This window comes from Cibotium barometz, chromosome 47 (assembly GCF_041138505.1).
Source record: "Cibotium barometz isolate CiBa-2024 chromosome 47, ASM4113850v1, whole genome shotgun sequence".
NCBI lineage: Eukaryota > Viridiplantae > Streptophyta > Polypodiopsida > Cyatheales > Cibotiaceae > Cibotium > Cibotium barometz.
The window spans coordinates 47,577,733-47,596,047 of record NC_141092.1 but is presented as its reverse complement, the minus strand read 5'-3'; positions in this window follow the sequence as shown (position 1 = coordinate 47,596,047).

Below are 18,315 nucleotides of genomic sequence, written 5' to 3'. Positions count from 1 at the left end.
TCTTGCGAGATTTTTATCGCGAGCTTTTTTGGCAAACAAATTAAAACTGCGAGCTTTTCTTGAGCCCTATCATCATCCTCTATGCAAATCACCCCTTTCTAAGTGCACGCACCTACCTACTCCAAATAGGCACTCTAAACCCCACACATAATACTAATAAAAAATTTGAATGAATGATACCTTTTTTATTGTGGGTAGATACCTACCAACTCCAATTAGTCATCTTAAACTATAAACTATCAACAATTTGAATGAACGATATGAAATTTCCTTTGGCATTGCTTGATAGTTACATTAATCCAAAAGTTCTCTTCACAAAGAAGATATAAACATAACATAGCCTTCCTCAAAATATCCTTTCCAATATATTATCTAAGTTGATCCTAGGGTGATTGAGCAGTTAGATGAGTCCAAAGTCAAGGAACTTAATACTATTTTAGAACAACTATATTCAATCTCACAGAAAACAGATAGTGTGTAAATTCTTGCCAAAAGTTTCCAAACAAACATGTCAATACAAAAAGTTCTTCAAAGATCTTACAAAAAGTTTCCATCCATAAATGTTTATGTGTTCATTTTAGCACGATGATGAATCGGGCCTACTTGTGTTCTAGAAATAGTTGACTGGTGGGATAACATATCCACGTTCTTATTTAAGCCTAAACAAGGAGGAAGATGAAATATGTGTTTGTAAGGTAAGGTAAAGTTTCCTAGAAAGCTCCCTCTTTTGGAAATCAAAACAAGTGCACATGGGCTGAGTTTTGATTTCCAAAAGCTCCCTCTTTTGGAAATCAAAACAAGTGCACATGGGCTCGGTTTTGATGTGCATATAATAGATTTGGACACTCACTTGCCAATTGAAACACACAATGATGTCCAGACTCGATTGTTCTTTCTCCAACCGAAATTGCATGCATAGTCTTTGCACTTTCTATTCTCTTCTTGGCCTCCTTTGATATTCCATGCCTCCATTTGGTTGATCAAGATTGTGGACATTGTTGATGTTGATGATGGTGTATTTTCTTTGAAACCATGATCATCATCTCTAGGAGTAGCAGACAGCAGCTAGGATGTTCTCAGTTAATGATGAAGTCCCATGAACTGTGAGTGCGTGTAGCTTATAACCACCTTTCAATAATTTGCTTATCTCAAAAGATGTGATATTTGTCCTTACATCCACCTTAATGGATTTAGGAAAATCAGCCTAGTATATAATGTTTGGACCACCTAGCCCAATATGTCGCCTCTCAGAGAAGAAACAAGGAGCCACCAATCCCCTTGAATAATTTGGAATATCACAAGTACACAATCTTTTTATCTATCCACCCCAAGCACTTCACCTGTGAGTTTATTGGAGTTCTTATTATAGCCCACATAGAACGATTCATTGCAAATTCTTGAACTGAATAAAATGGATCCCCCTCCTAGACTATTGATGATTTGTCTATGTGTGAACTTTGTTGATCCTGAGAGCTGAAGGTGGAAATTTCTCTCTCCCCTATCCTTGAGTTGTGTTTGCATTGCTTGGAGCTCCAACTTTAGACGTGATTTTGCGTGGTGTCCCATGTTGCTTACATTCCCCCTGGTCTCCATCACATACCCTGGCTTGTGAGAGCTATTCTCGACAAACATAAGTGCCTGGTGCTTGTCTTCTCTCCCTTTGCACTGTCTCCTTATCACCATGTAAAGTCCGAGGCTCTTCAATTATTGGTGTTCCTACCATAGCTTCATGCACCACACGTCCTACTTGTGGGTGTGTGTCTACTTTGAGCCTATTTAACTAATCTTCTAGGCTGGGTCCATCTCCAACATGCCTACCTACTATGTAACAAATCTTCTAGGCTAGGTCTATCTCCAACATGCCTACCTACCTACCATATAAGCATGGTGCTTTGCACTATATAGGAATGCATTTGCCATGTTAGAGACACAAGAATCATACAATGTAATCTTTGTCTAGTACCCCTGTCCTCCAGACAACCAGCTGTCATGCATGCTCTCCGCAAGGTTTGTCCTTGGTGTATGTAACTCTTCCATAGGACTCTTCATTACCTAGGTCAAAAAACAACACAATGGAAGATTTCCTAAATGTCTAAAGTGAATATTTCACAAGTTGTCATTATATTGGGGAAAAATAGATTATCGCTACTATTAGATTGCCCCAGTGTGCTATGCGTACTTCCCACCAACTCAACCATATGTCCGAAGGAATTCCTCCCTTATGGACATGGCCATTATGCCACCATTTTTGTATGTCCTAGTGTGCTATGCGTACTTCCCACCAACTCAACTATATTTCCATCGAAGGAATCCATTTTCGTATGTCCTTGCCTTGGGTTGCAGCTTCTTGCTTTGTGCTGCACAATCTCCATTTTTCACACATGTCAAGATGTTCTTTTCGTGAATCCCCTAGCACGAATTTTATTGTGTGCCTATGCAATATTTGCTCGCAGTGAAATAGGCAAGTAGGTTCACGATGCACCATATCTTATCAGGACCTCCATTGAACACAGTCTCCACTGCAAGTCAATATTCTCCTGCCTCAGCTGCCATGAAACCATGGAAATCTGCTAGTATAATTATTGTCGATAGCTCCTATTAAATGCAAGGCGCCCTTAATATTAGGTATCATTATTGTTGATAACTCTTATTAAAGGTCTTAGAATACTAATATATTAAATAATTAGCATACTAGTATTTAAATAGTTAGCATACTAATACTTAAATAGTTAGCATACTAATATATTACTATATTAATATTATTAATAGTACTAATATATATTACTAATATTACTATTATTACTATTTTAGCATACTAATATATTACTATATTAATATTATTAATAGTACTAATATATATTACTAATATTACTAATATATTAATTTTAGAATACTAATAGTGCTAATATGTATTACTAATATTATTAAGTAATATTACTATATTACTATTTTATTAATAGTTAGCATATTACTAATATTACATAACTATATTACTAATAGTTAGGATAAACATAATTAGATTACCATCCTCTACCTTCTCCATCTCAATCTCTAATCAACATCTCATCCTTGAATCAACATGCTTCCACAAGCAAGGCTCTTGCATCTCCATCCTCTAATGTGATATCTTCTTGAAACTTTTCTTCCAGCTCGGTTGAGCCTTTTTTTTGCATGGATGTGAGGTTCATTGAACCCCCATTTTTTTACCTCATGAGGCCAATAAGACTAGCCTCATGGTCTGCATTAACGCAAATCACGGGGGGTTGGGGAACCCCCCCTTTTTTTTCCTCAATCATGAGGCCAAAGAAACAAACCTCATGGTCTGAGTACATTACATCATGCATGGAGGCTAGTTTCATTAGCCTCATGAGGGGAAAAAAAGGGGGGGGGGGGAGGGGGGGGGGGCTGGGGAGCCCCCTTTTTTGCCTAATCTAGGGAAGCTTAAGTCTTCTGTGTTTGACTTGTTAACGGTGGGCTCTTGCATTGGCTCAAACCTAGGTGATGATTCTCGTGTGGAAAGTTTTTAAGCTATTTGGTTTCACAATTGTCCATGAATTGCTTGTCTTCGCTAGTTCGGCCATTACTTTGGAATCAACGGAACCAGTGTAGAGGAAGTTGTCGTGTTGTGAGATGGAAAGGGTGTTGTCGTCATGGGCTTGGAAGTCCCACAACCTCCACACCTTGACGCTTCTATCCCACGATGCCAAGTACAAGCAGCCCAGTTTCTTGCTCACCGCTAGGGCTAAGATGGCGTCCACATGCTGCATCCACTTCTTGTGGTGGCGCTGCACTGCACTTGGACGTAGCCCCCTCGAAGCAGGGACCTTGTGATATAGTCTCGGACTATTGGCATGAACACGAGCAGCTTGTCGCTGGTGTCGACTGGAGAATCTATCCTTGTTGGGCCTCGCCCATACATGAATCTTTCGTGAACACCCTATCAGCTCTAACAACCAGCACTCTCACAGCACCTCATTTCCTTCCAAAGATAGCCTGGTGAGCGTGAGAAGAAGCAGTGTAACAAAAATAATCAAAAGCCAAGAGCTCTCTATACACAATTGTGCCTATGTACAAGTGTTTCCAAAGATAGCCTGGTGCTCACCATCTAGATCTTCCTTCAACCAGGCTCTAATAGCTGCTCGAGCGTGAGAAGAAGCAAGTGTAACAAAAATAATCAAAAGCCAAGAGCTCTCTATACACAATTGTGCCTATGTACAAGTGTTTCTATGTAAACACAATTGTTTCAAGAGCTTTCTATATATAAATTTTTCTATAGGCACACAACAATCATTTTGCCATGGACCATGGACTACACCATACAATATTTTACTAAACTTTGTGACATGTGATTTTTATTCTACCACACAAAAGATCTCCAATATAAAAAAAAGTGACTGCAAAAAAAGTCTAGGAACCTTGAGGAACCTCAAGGCATTTTGTTAATAGTGCCTTAGTTTGTCATAGTGAGTCATGTACTTAGCGTTTCTTAGTGCCTACATATTGCTAAGCTAATTGATAATATGAACTGAAAGCATAGTCATGTTGTATCTTCAGGACTGTCCCCTCAAATTTCACTTTGAAACTTTCTCCCACACTATTTGTTCCTACACCTCTTCTATCCACTTTATGTTTTTTTGTGTGTCTTTTTGCCCACGTCCAATCACTAGGATGTTTTCCATGTTACCACTCCTTTATGACCAAGCATTCATCCAAACAACCCCCTTGCATATAGAATCCTTGAGAGGCACACTATTGTTGGGGTTCCACAAGCATCCACCCAAACAACATGAGGCACACTATTGTTGGGGTTTCACAAGAATCCACCCAAACAACATTCCTGCATACATAATCCTTGAGAGGCACACTATTGTTGGGGTATTGTTGTCGAGTCACATATAGTAAACAAGAAAACCCTATTTGTTGGCAAGGCCATGGGGATGTGATGCAAACTTATTCACTTTGTGAGCCCTTGCTAGAATCAAACTCTTAACCTTTGTCAAACAAGGCGTGAATGTTAACCACTTGGCCCGCACAACTCCCCCACAACTCTTGCGTGCATGAGAGTAAAGTCACAATTTATAATGTATAAGGCTTTCTTCCCTTTTTGTGAAAGAGGATTTGATGCCTCCTGATGGTTGCCACCTTCCACTCACTACCTTAGTGCTCCACCTACATGTGGATGGTCATTGAGTGCTCTCTAGATGTTTCTCCATATCCTTGTAAAGCACATATACATGCGCACATACACATATACATTAACATAGTGTAACATAAGAGAATTCTTAAGAAATGGTCACAAGGCACAATTTTTACTACATAAACAATATTAAGCAAGTAAAAAATGAGAACATGGAAAGGAGTGTGATTAAATAAGATACACTTTAAATCATAAATAGACGTTTGAAAAATGCTTTTATGGGTACGCATGTTTTTCAAACATTAAGTGCCTCAATTTTTTCAAACATTAAGTGCCTCAATTTTTTCAAACATTAAGTGCCTCAGATTTTGTTTTGTGAAAATGAGAGGTCATGAGTACCCATTATAATATCTTTACCACATTAGAAATTGAATAGAAATATAATCAAAAGCATATATATCCCTCCAAGACTCTTCAATGGAGATGAAAATGTTGGTTATAAATTACACTTTACCATGTATCTCATCATTCCAAGAGGCAATACTCTCTTTTACAACTAGCACTAACTTCCAATACCTAATACTATGATATAAATGTAAGTTGATGCTATGTAGAAGTGGGTGTGTGAATAATAAAATGGTAATTTAATTGGTCACATAAAAAATATACTAGAAGTTATAGTTATGAAATTTTATTTCATAATATTAGATGATGATTCAAGCTAGTTCATGAAAACATTGTCATAAAAGTGATTTTAAAGAATGTGAATTTTTAATTGGAGGATGAAACTCATGATGTTTATGTTTTACTTTGTTTCTCTTTCTAAAATACTATAAAATTTGTCATTTCTACCACAATTTTCACATTGCAAGTCCTTACAACTTTTCAATGCTCCCTTTTTTGACACCTCAAGTTAAAAGTGACATAGAAAAATGTATTCATTTGAATGTTTTCTCTAGTAGATGTCTTACGGGAAGGTTGTATGCATCCATATTGCATAATGATTTTGATGATTGCCCTGAGATGTTTGTGCTTTTTAAAATGCATATTTGTTCATATATATGGGTCATTTTATGGGACCTTCAAGAAAATGCTTGATGTTGCATGAGAGGACTAGGCAAGGAGACTAGTGAGAGGACTAGGCAAGGAGACTAGTCCTCATTAGAGGGATTTGGATGGAGGGCCAAGGTTTTCCATCATCCTCGGAAGGTGACCTTATTGGGCTCCTTGAGTCAGTTGACTAGCTAGGAAGTTCTCTCTACACTTATCCTATTAGATTTATACTATCCTACATGAAGATCAAATTCGTTGTTGGAACAATGCCACTTGAACTCCTTTGAGAGGCATGGGGTGGGTCATGATAAATGATCTATGGCATTTGGTAGGAGTAGCTTAAGATTAGGTAACCTCTTTAATGTAGTCATATCTTTGGATGTTTACATGCCAACGAAATTTTCATGTTCTTTGGTAAAGTCAAACATGGGGCTACAAGTTGTAGAGCTTGGGTTGTAATAGTAGTGAAAACATTATTTTGGGTCTAGGAATATGTAAATAGGAAGGTTAAGCCAAGTACTTTGAAGCGCTTCCATAGACAAATGTAGCCATACCATCCTTCTCTAGTTCGAATCTTTTCTTTGCTATGGATATCAAGTGGATTTTGTATAGTGTATTTGAGTTGTTGGTTTTTGCATGTTAATCTATTTAGTATTATATTGTTAGTATAGTTTGTACTCGAGGGGTTCACTATAAGTAAATCCTCTGTACCACGTGCATTCAAGATCTATTTAAAAAATCTCTTATCTGTGAATTTTTCATGAATATACCCTTTTTCTATTTAACCTGTGAGTGACTGGTACCCTTCTGTATGTAAAAATGTGTAAAAAAGGGATTTTTTGAAATCCCTTATATTGAACCCATGTGTTGCGCTTACATATTTATGAGCGACCCTCCCCCCCGACCGAGAGTTTCTATGTGGTATAGTTAATTATACTGTTAATATAGTATGTAGTATTGTTAATATATAATTAGTATATAGTTAGTAATCTATTATATAGTTATAGTTATTAGTTAATACAATATAGTATTATTAATATAGTATGATATAAGTATTATAGTTTGTAGATATAAGATATAGTATGTAGTATTATATAGTTTATATAGTTAGTATTATATTGTTAGTATAGTTTGTATGTAGTATAGTTACTTATACTTAGTATATAGTTAGTTATTGTTAGTATACAGTTTGTAATATAGTTATAGTTAATATAGAGAGTATTATATAGTTATAGTTATTAGTTAATATATTAGTTAGTATAGTATAGTATTAGTATTAGTATAGTGTTATAGTGTAGTATTATTAATATAGTATGATATAAGTATTACAGTTTGTAGTATATAGTTAATTATAGTATAGTATATAGTTAGTATTAGACATTATAATATAGATGGTATAATACTTATATATTATTAATATAGTATGATATAAGTATTATAGTTTGTAGTATATAGTTAATTATAGTATAGTATATAGTTAGTATTAGATAGTATAGTATATAGATAGTATTAGATAGTTAATATAGATATTATAATAACTTAGAATCATTAATATATAGTATGTTAGTATAGTTAGTAGGCTATAGATGAGTGGGGTAGAGGGATGGATGTGTTGGTTTTAAGGATAGGGGGGATACATGTGTGAGGGATAAGATGTGTTGGGAGTTGAGAGTTGTTTTAGAGATTTAAATTCCAAATTTTCTTTACTATATATAGGTGATTTTAAAATGACTTACTGACCAAAGAAGCCAATAGGGACAGGGTATGGGCTCCCAGGTAAGTAAAAATTTATAGCTCAAATACACTTATCACCTCACATATTGCATTCACAATTTTCCTCTTAAAATTTGTTTCCCTATTGTAGGTTCACAAACCTACCAACTACGCTCTCGAGGTACTATTGGAATCGCAAGTGAGGAGGCTACCTCAAGGACAACTTCTCATGCAGCTGTATGTCTGATAGGGTTTTCTTGGTTTATGTTCATGAAGCAAGTGAAGGTGCACTGAATATTCAAAATGGGCTTGCAACAATGTGCATACTTGTTGGTAGCATGGGCCAGATCCACATGGGCTAGATTATTGGTTTTTAAGGATGAGCTTGGGAATATGCCAAAGATGAGAGTGGAAAAGATGCCATGAGTTTATATGGTTCAATTGAAAAAGCTCGTAACAAAAAATTGGGGAGTGCCTAAAAAGCTCACCCGCATTTTATATGAGAATCTAACCCACCACAATGCATAAAGGGAGTTTCGAAAATAGTCCCATGCTAATCCTCATGTTGTATAAGTCCTCCATACAAGGTACCTCATAACTCATATGGTGGGTTTGCCATAATGTGAGGAGGAGCATGTGACTACATCCAATGCACTTCCTCAAGTTGTGGTGAGCATCTTACAAGTGGGAGTCATTATTTACTTACTAGAAGTTATAGCTATGAAATTTTATTTCATAACATTAGATGATGATTCAAGCTAGTTCATGAAAACATTGTCATAAAAGTGATTTTAAAGAATGTGAATTTTTAATTGGAGGATGAAACTCATGATGTTTATGTTCTACTTTGTTTCTCTTTCTAAAATACTATAAAATTTGTCATTTCTACCACAATTTTCACACTGCAACTCCTTACAACTTTTCAATGCTCCCTTTTTTGACACCTCAAGTTAAAAGTGACATAGAAAAATGTATTCATTTGAAGTATGTTTTCTCTAGTAGATGTCTTACGGGAAGGTTGTATGCACCCATATTGCATAATGATTTTGATGATTGCCCTGAGATGTTTGTGCTTTTTAAAATGCATATTTGTTCATATATATGGGTCATTTTATGGGACCTTCAAGAAAATGCTTGATGTTGCATGAGAGGGCTAAGCAAGGAGACTAGTGAGAGGACTAGGCAAGGAGACTAGTCCTCATTAGAGGGATTTGGATGGTGGGCCAAGGTTTTCCATCATCCTCGGAAGGTGACCTTATTGGGCTCCTTGAGTCGGTCCACTAGCTAGGAAGTTCTCTCTATTGACTTATCCTATTAGATTTATACTATCCTACATGAAGATCAAATTCGTTGTTGGAACAATGCCACTTGAATTCCTTTGAGAGGCATGGGGTGGGTCATGATGCCTAAATGATCTATGGCATTTGGTAGGAGTAGCTTAAGATTAGGTAACCTCTTTAATGTAGTCATATCTTTGGATGTTTACATGCCAACGAAATTTTCATGTTCTTTGGTAAAGTCAAACATGGGGCTACAAGTTGTAGAGCTTGGGTTGTAATAGTAGTGAAAACATTATTTTGGGTCTAGGAATATGTAAATAGGAAGGTTAAGCCAAGTACTTTGAAGCGCTTCCATAGACAAATGTAGCCATACCATCCTTCTCTAGTTCAAATCTTTTCTTTGCTATGGATATCAAGTGGATTTTGTATAGTGTATTTGAGTTGTTGGTTTTTGCATGTTAATCTATTTAGTATTATATTGTTAGTATAGTTTGTACTCGAGGGGTTCACTATAAGTAAATCCTCTGTACCACGTGCATTCAAGATCTATTTAAAAAATCTCTTATCTGTGAATTTTTCATGAATATACCCTTTTTCTATTTAACCTGTGAGTGACTGACCAGTACCCTTCTATATGTAAAAATGTGTAAAAAAGGGATTTTTTGAAATCCCTTATATTGAACCCATGTGCTACGCTTACATATTTATGAGCGACCCTCCCCCCCGATCGAGAGTTTCTATGTGGTATAGTTAATTATACTGTTAATATAGTATGTAGTATTGTTAATATATAATTAGTATATAGTTAGTAATCTATTATATAGTTATAGTTATTAGTTAATACAATATAGTATTATTAATATAGTATGATATAAGTATTATAGTTTGTAGTTATAAGATATAGTATGTAGTATTATATAGTTTATATAGTTAGTATTATATTGTTAGTATAGTTTGTATGTAGTATAGTTACTTATACTTAGTATATAGTTAGTTATTGTTAGTATATAGTATGTAGTATTATATAGTTTATATAGTTAGTATTATATTGTTAGTATAGTTTGTATGTAGTATAGTTACTTATACTTAGTATATAGTTAGTTATTGTTAGTATACAGTTTGTAATATAGTTATAGTTAATATAGAGAGTATTATATAGTTATAGTTATTAGTTAATATATTAGTTAGTATAGTATAGTATTAGTATTAGTATAGTGTTATAGTGTAGTATTATAATATAGTATGATATAAGTATTACAGTTTGTAGTATATAGTTAATTATAGTATAGTATATAGTTAGTATTAGACATTATAATATAGATGGTATAATACTTATATATTATTAATATAGTATGATATAAGTATTATAGTTTGTAGTATATAGTTAATTATAGTATAGTATATAGTTAGTATTAGATAGTATAGCATATAGTTAGTATTAGATAGTTAATATAGATATTATAATAAGTTAGAATCATTAATATATAGTATGTTAGTATAGTTAGTAGGCTATAGATGAGTGGGGTAGAGGGATGGATGTGTTGGTTTTAAAGATAGGGGGGATACATGTGTGAGGGATAGGATGTGTTGGGAGTTGAGAGTTGTTTTAGAGATTTAAATTCCAAATTTTCTTTACTATATAGGTGATTTTAAAATGACTTACTGACCAAAGAAGCCAATAGGGACAGGGTATGGGCTCCCAGGTAAGTAAAAATTTATAGCTCAAATACACTTATCACCTCACATATTGCATTCACAATTTTCCTCTTAAAATTTGTTTCCCTATTGTAGGTTCACAAACCTACCAACTACGCTCTCGAGGTACTATTGGAATCGCAAGTGAGGAGGCTACCTCAAGGACAACTTCTCATGCAGCTGTATGTCTGATAGGGTTTTCTTGGTTTATGTTCATGAAGCAAGTGAAGGTGCACTGAATATTCAAAATGGGCTTGCAACAATGTGCATACTTGTTGGTAGCATGGGCCAGATCCACGTGGGCTAGATTATTGGTTTTTAAGGATGAGCTTGGGAATATGCCAAAGATGAGAGTGGAAAAGATGCCATGAGTTTATATGGTTCAATTGAAAAAGCTCGCAACAAAAAATTGGGGAGTGCCTAAAAAGCTCACCTGCATTTTATATGAGAATCTCACCCACCACAATGCATAAAGGGAGTTTCGAAAATAGTCCCATGCTAATCCTCATGTTGTATAAGTCCTCCATACAAGGTACCCGTAACTCATATGGTGGGTTTGCTATAATGCGAGGAGGAGCATGTGACTACATCCGATGCACTTCCTCAAGTTGTGGTGAGCATCTTACAAGTGGGAGTCATTATTTACTTTATAAGTGGAAACCTTGAATGAATTTCCTTAGTGGAAAGGCAAAGGGTGAAAAAGAGCAGAAAGAACACTTGCCTATACAAATGTATGCTTCATCACAACGAGAGGAGGTGCAACGGATGTAGTCCCATGCTTCTCCTTGCATTATGATGAACAAAATTTGCAGGACTCACCACAATGTGAAGGGGGCATGAGATGTAGTCCCATCCTTACGTTGTGGAGTATTTTTACTTCATTACTTTTCCCTATTTCTATTTTTACTACCTATTTTGGGCTTGGGATATATAAAGGCCATTCCTCTGACCTTTTGTACCTTTTTGATCATTCATTTAGTTTTCACTAGTCTAGAGAGCTCTAGATCCTTTGGGATTTGTCCCCATAGAGCCATGCTATTAGCTCCATTGTGCTATTGGTATATTGGTCACCTAGTGCCATTGGTGTCTTGCCACCTTAGTGCAAGAGATATGGTGATATCTCTAATCTTTCCCTATGATTTCATCTATCTCTAATCTTTCCCTATGTGTTTCTCTATTTTGGCATGCTAGATTTAGTGTAGGAATTGCTCCATTTCAATTGGTATTAGAGCACCATTTCAATCGGTATCTGATCGTGGCTCTTGATTCTCATTTGCATTAGTTTCTAGTTATTTTTCTTGCTAAATTTAATAGTTCATCACTAAATTTAGCAATTTTGACTAATTTGGCAAGTTTTCAGTCTGTTTAACCAAAATTTTGCCAGGTTAACAAAACTTGGATATTAAATCTAGTGGAAACTGTCAACTGTAGTAGTTCTTTTGGAAAAAACGTGGACAAATTTGGTGATTCCAACCAATTTTGCTATTGTTTGGGCATCCAGTTTGCTGTATAAGCAAGAAATGTGGCTAAATTTGGTGTTTCTGCATTAAATTTGGTGGTTTCTTGGCAAATCTTCATCAGGTTTAGCGGTTTCTTGGCAGTTTTTGATCAAGTTTGGTGGGTTTCCTTGCAAATTCCTTGCTGGACATTCACATGCAAGATGAACATGCTAAAGATTCAATGCAAAATCACAGGCAAGCTATCATCGTTTCACATCAATCTCTCCCCTGGAATTAGACCACGCCATCTAGCAGCTGTAGCCAATATGCTCCCACTACATTAGGATATTCAGGCACATGCAAAATGCAGCAAGCATATGTACATTGAAGACATCCTGTAGTTTTACATTTACGTACACAATTGCAAAGAAGTGTTAATAATATGGCACCACATGTTTAATGAGCCTTGACTTGAAGGAAGCATATACAACGTCTCGAGCTAGATCAACAATAGAGTGTGCAGGTTGGCAAGGCACATAGTTGTGTTTATCACTGACGTTAGACATCAACAAAGGTCAGCCCAATTGAAGGATGCATGCCCCGCGCTTTTGAGGAATATATTATCAAATATCTTGAAAGCCTTGCCTAAAGTTAACCTCCATCCTTACAACCTCATGGCGCTAATGCAAAAGGAAAATGCCAAGCTGTCTGATGTGATTATTATGACAGCAACTGTCATGAGCCTTATCGTGCAAGCAATGGAGAAACAATGCAGTGCAAACATCCCCAAGAAATCCACAATGAGCAATGAGAGATCAGGGCTATACAACCTTGCAATGTGTGAGTGACAAATCTCATCCTTACCTCATGGCGCACAATCTCTCTCTCTCTCTCTCTCCTTCACATATATTTTTCTCTCTCTTCTTCTTAACCCTTTTCTTCTACCCTTTTCAAACCCTAACCTCTTACCCAGTTCAAATACCAACCGTCCATTGTTTTTCGAGATGATCTAGGCCCTTCAATCTTATGGTAGTTTCACACTTACTTCTGCTGAGCTCCTTCAAATTCCAAATAGCAAGTGATTCACATGCAAATGGCTTGTGCTCTTAGCCATACTTGTGGCTATATTTTGTGAGCTTACTACACATGCAAATGGCTTGTGCTCTTAGCCATACTTGTGGCTTGTGCTCTTAGCCATACTTGTGGCTGTATTTTGTGAGCTTACTACACATTGTTTTTGCATTGGGACACATGTGCTTGTGTTGCGATGTTTTTTCCTTATGTCGTGCATTATTCGACGATCCTTGAATTGTGCACCTGCACATCTCTAGTGGATTCACACACTCACGCACATGTGCACACATCCTTTTTAGGAACATTTATGTTCGCACACACCTATTTTTGCACGTTCACATGTGTGTATTTGTGCACATTCCCACACATGTCTCTACGCACATTCACGTGCACACACATACCTTCAGGCTTCGTGCACAAGTTTGTGCACCTTTGTGCTGTAAAATTCTCCTAATTATCTGTATATTAACACTCTCTCTCTCTCTCTCTCTCTCTCTCTCTCTCTCTCTCTCTCTCTCTCTCTCTCTCTCTCTCTCTCTCTCTCTGCACACAGGTTGGAACTGAACCGGAACCGCCGGAATGGCTCTGTAATGTCTGCCACTTGTGGCAAAAATTTACTTGAGAAATTTATCATCCCCTAATTGTTTCAAGTTGCAGGGCGGTGGAAACTCTTGGATAACCAATATTTCGTCTGGAGGATCAATCTGAATGCCATGTGAAATTATAAAGCCCAAAAACTTTAATTATGTGCGGACCCACTTACATTTTTTTTTCCGAAGGTACAGGAAATTTTAGAAACACACACACACCCTGAGGTGGAGGCGGCCCTACTTACATTTTTTTGAACTGCAATCGGAGGTTAAACTTTTGCATCCTCCTCAAAACCACTAAAATGACTTCCACATGTTCCACCCATGTCTTTTTATGGACAAGGACATCATCCAAATAAACCACTCTCCTTTGGATCAAGTATGAAAAGATTGAATTTACCAACCTTTGAAATTTGCTAGGCACATCTGAAAGACCAAACGGCATCACAATAAATTGAATAATCCCTTTGCTATTCTGAAAGCTGTTTTTGGAGCATCCTGTGGATCCAGAGGAATCTACCAATACCTAGATGCTAAGTGCAAGGAGGTGAAAGATCTGGACTGTCCCAGCTCATCCAACAAGCTATCTAATTTGGGCATTAGATAAACATCAAGAACAGTAATTTTGTTTAGTGGTTTGAAATCAATGCAAAATCTATATTCACCATTTGTCTTTTTGACTAAATGTGGTTCAGATGCCCATGGACTCCGGGAGGGCTGAATCACTCCTCTGCTTAACATGTCATTGACTGCATCTTCTATGACCTGATTTTCTTTTGGTGACCATCTTTGGGCCATTTTGATTGGGGGATGTGATCTTGTTCTAATAATATGCTTTACAATTGTTGGCTGTAGTGGTAATTGTGCCGTGCTTGGTGTCTGAAATTAGAGATTTAAAATTGCTAAGGATTTTCTGTTGCATCCTTAACTTCTTCACTAACCACATCCTGTGCAACTTGAACACACATGTAGTGATCAATAGTTGTCATCTACAGAAATGGCATAGGTAAGGAGTTGGGTAACACTAAATTTTATCGATCAAAATCTAAATGTGCACAAGTTTTAAGGAACCAATCACATCCCAAATTAACCCTAAACAGCTGCATAGGTAGCACATAACATCTATGATAGAAGGTGGTGTACCCCAATGGAAAAGGCACATCTACCACCTTGTTTGACTGGTACATCTCTTTATGGTCTCCTAAGAAAACTAAAATTTATGGGTTGTCTGGAACTGTTAAGCCTAGTTGTTGAACTATTACATGTATCCATAAGGGCAAGAACTGTACAAACAATCTTCTCTGATACTTGGGAGAATTGGTATTGCGGGCAAGCATCTCCCAAAACCCACTCGCTTTATCGTTTTCCATAACAGAGGCCAATCCTGCAGCACTGGTAGTGTAGTGAGTGTTTGGACATTCTGAACATGCGGACTAGACCTCTTGGTAGCTCTGCAATATTTGGTCACATGCCCATAATTATTACAATTAAAACATCTTGGCCTTCCTTGTGCATCTTTAGCAGGGAGTCTTTGACCCTGGAAATTTTGGAGATCAATTTCCATTGGAATGACCCCATATGACTGAAACTTATATTTGTTAATCTCCTTCTGACTTGAATTCCCTACTACTATATAACTGTCACCATAGAGACATGTTTCTATTCTCTATGTAATTTACATGGCTTCCTTGAAAGTTTTAGGACCCTGATCCCCCACTTGACGTGTTATGTCATGTTGCATTCTTGGCCACAAAAAGAACAGTTTCATGTCTTCATTCATGTGGGGATCAGTCCTGATGAGGAGTTGATTTAATTTGACTCTGAATTGAGAGACTAGTTCACTTGGTAACTGGATACACTCACTAATTTGTTGTAAAGCAGACTGTGTAACATTTGTTTAAGCAAATGAATGAATTAAACTCATTTTAATGGAACTCCACTGGGATTTAACTAATTCATCTTGTTGAACATACCATGTTGCAGCTATTCTATCTAAAACAGTTCTTACCTCATGTGCCTTTCTTTCATCTGTCCAGCCATGATAGGTAGCTACATTCTCAAACTGATCCAACCATGTTAAAACATATTTTGAGGGAAATCCTGAGAAGCTACGTGGTCTGACCCTTCTATCTGTTAATTGGTTTTGATTTTTATAATTTTGAATTTGAGGGTATGTGATTATATGTACCAATGTTTGATTCATGTTTTCTCTGTTGATAAGTTTGATGCATTTGTATCATCAGGCTTTGTATCAATGGGATCAGCTGATCTAGCTAGTTATGATTGGAAGACACACCATCATCTCTGGCATCTACCTGCATGGCATGATCCCAAAATCATCTGCCATCTGCCTGAAGAACCCAGCATCTCCACCAATTATGCAATGTAAAATTCTCCTAATTATCTATATCTTAACTCTCTCTCTCTCTCTCTCTCTCTCTCTCTCTCTCTCTCTCTCACTGCACAGAGGCTAGGCGACCCCTATGATCCATCATTGTGTGCTCACAATTACTCACACCGAGATTCATTTGTGATATTCATTCTCGTAGAATTTCTGTACAAGTGACTTACTTATAGAAGCCACATTATATAGGTGATGCTATCTTAGATGTGGATTATCTTTAGGAGTGACCATTATCGCATTCTTGACCCTAACACATGTTATCGACTTCGGAGGAGTAGGACTAAGAGAGAGAGAGGATCCTTTGGTTCGAGGCATGCTACATTGCTTTCTTCCATACTATGCTGACCGCATGATTCAATTGAGATCCGAGCCTATGATTTCTTCACCACCGAGTTACATCTTCCATCATGATGAGGCTTGGCCACATTGGTGACATGCGGTTCATGTTTGGCACTGACAAGGACCCTACATTGTCATTCACTTCTACTCCCATGGGGGGGGGACTACTTGTGATAGAAGAGTTCCATGTTCCTATCTTCTCAATGCAATGGACCACTCCTGTGAGACGGTGGATATTGGCCCTACTTGAGTTGATTCACTTGGGCACCAACTTCTTATGGATTATGCAACATTCTTCTTGTAGCTTGAGCGTTTCAATTGTGATTATTCCACGACTACATGATTCCATGGGGCACTATGGATTTTGGATGGAGAGTCTCATGGATCATTCCTTGGCAATAGTTCCAGTTGTATCATCGGCATTTGATCCACAAGGCCAGTGCAGTTGTGTGGTACCATGTGGATATTACTTCACCCTCGATCCAGGTGGTGGAATTCCTTCCCTTGGACCTCTTCATCACATTGATCCCTTAGATTAAAGATTTTTTATTGGATTCCATGCTCTTCTTAGCATTCTTTTCATGGTCTACTTAGAGGGGCATATCTTTACCATGCATTCTAGTCGTGTTGTGGACATGGTTTGTAGTGGGACCACTTGGATTTGACAAGATGGAGACCATGGCTTCTTTTGAGTGAGATACTATTGTGGTTTCATGTCACACCAATATGGGAGTTAAAAGAAGATTGAGTGTCTAGACATCCCATTTGGTGGTGGATTGGGGGTGCTTCTCCATGCCTCAAACCAATCTCTACCTACAATAGTGAGACATCATCTAGCACATACTTGTGATGTGAAAAAGGGAGAAATCGATGATGTTTGTCATACACCACCTTCTTAAGTGTAGAGAGTCTTTCCAAAACACAAATCGGACATGCATGATGTCTGTAGGTTGCCAAACCTATTTTAAAATTAAGATGATTGAGATAGAGATATAAACTTAAAGTTTAAAGATTAAAGCCTTATGCATATAATAAGGTTCAAGTAGGTACTTGAGCACTCCAAGAACCCGGGACAGTCATGCATCGTCCAAAGCAAGAATCCTTTCACCTCCGCCTCACGCCTATTTTTTGGCCTTAAAACATCATGTACTTTGATACCTCACCGCAGTGTCTCAAGCTCCTCAATCAAAGGCTCGAGGTACACATCCATGTTCGCCACCTTATACTTGCCTGGTACAAGGAGAGTAAGCATGATATGACCTTTCTTGATTTCCACCCATGGAGGGAGGTTGTAGTTCTCCCAATACAATAGGCCAAGTAGACCATGATGTGGACTTGAAGCCAAATGGGTTAACACCATCCATGCCCAAGCTAAGACATAAGTGACAGGGCTCATCTTTGAACTCTGGCCCCCATTGATTCTCCACATGTTGCCATGTCAATGAATTAGCTATACGATCCTCATGATGCCATCGATTAAGAAATGAGTAGCATGCCATGTCATGAGTTCTGCAATCCGCTTACATTTAAACATGTGTTGGATGCGAGGAATGATAGGGAATAAGGTAAGAAGCTGAAAAAGTTTCACACT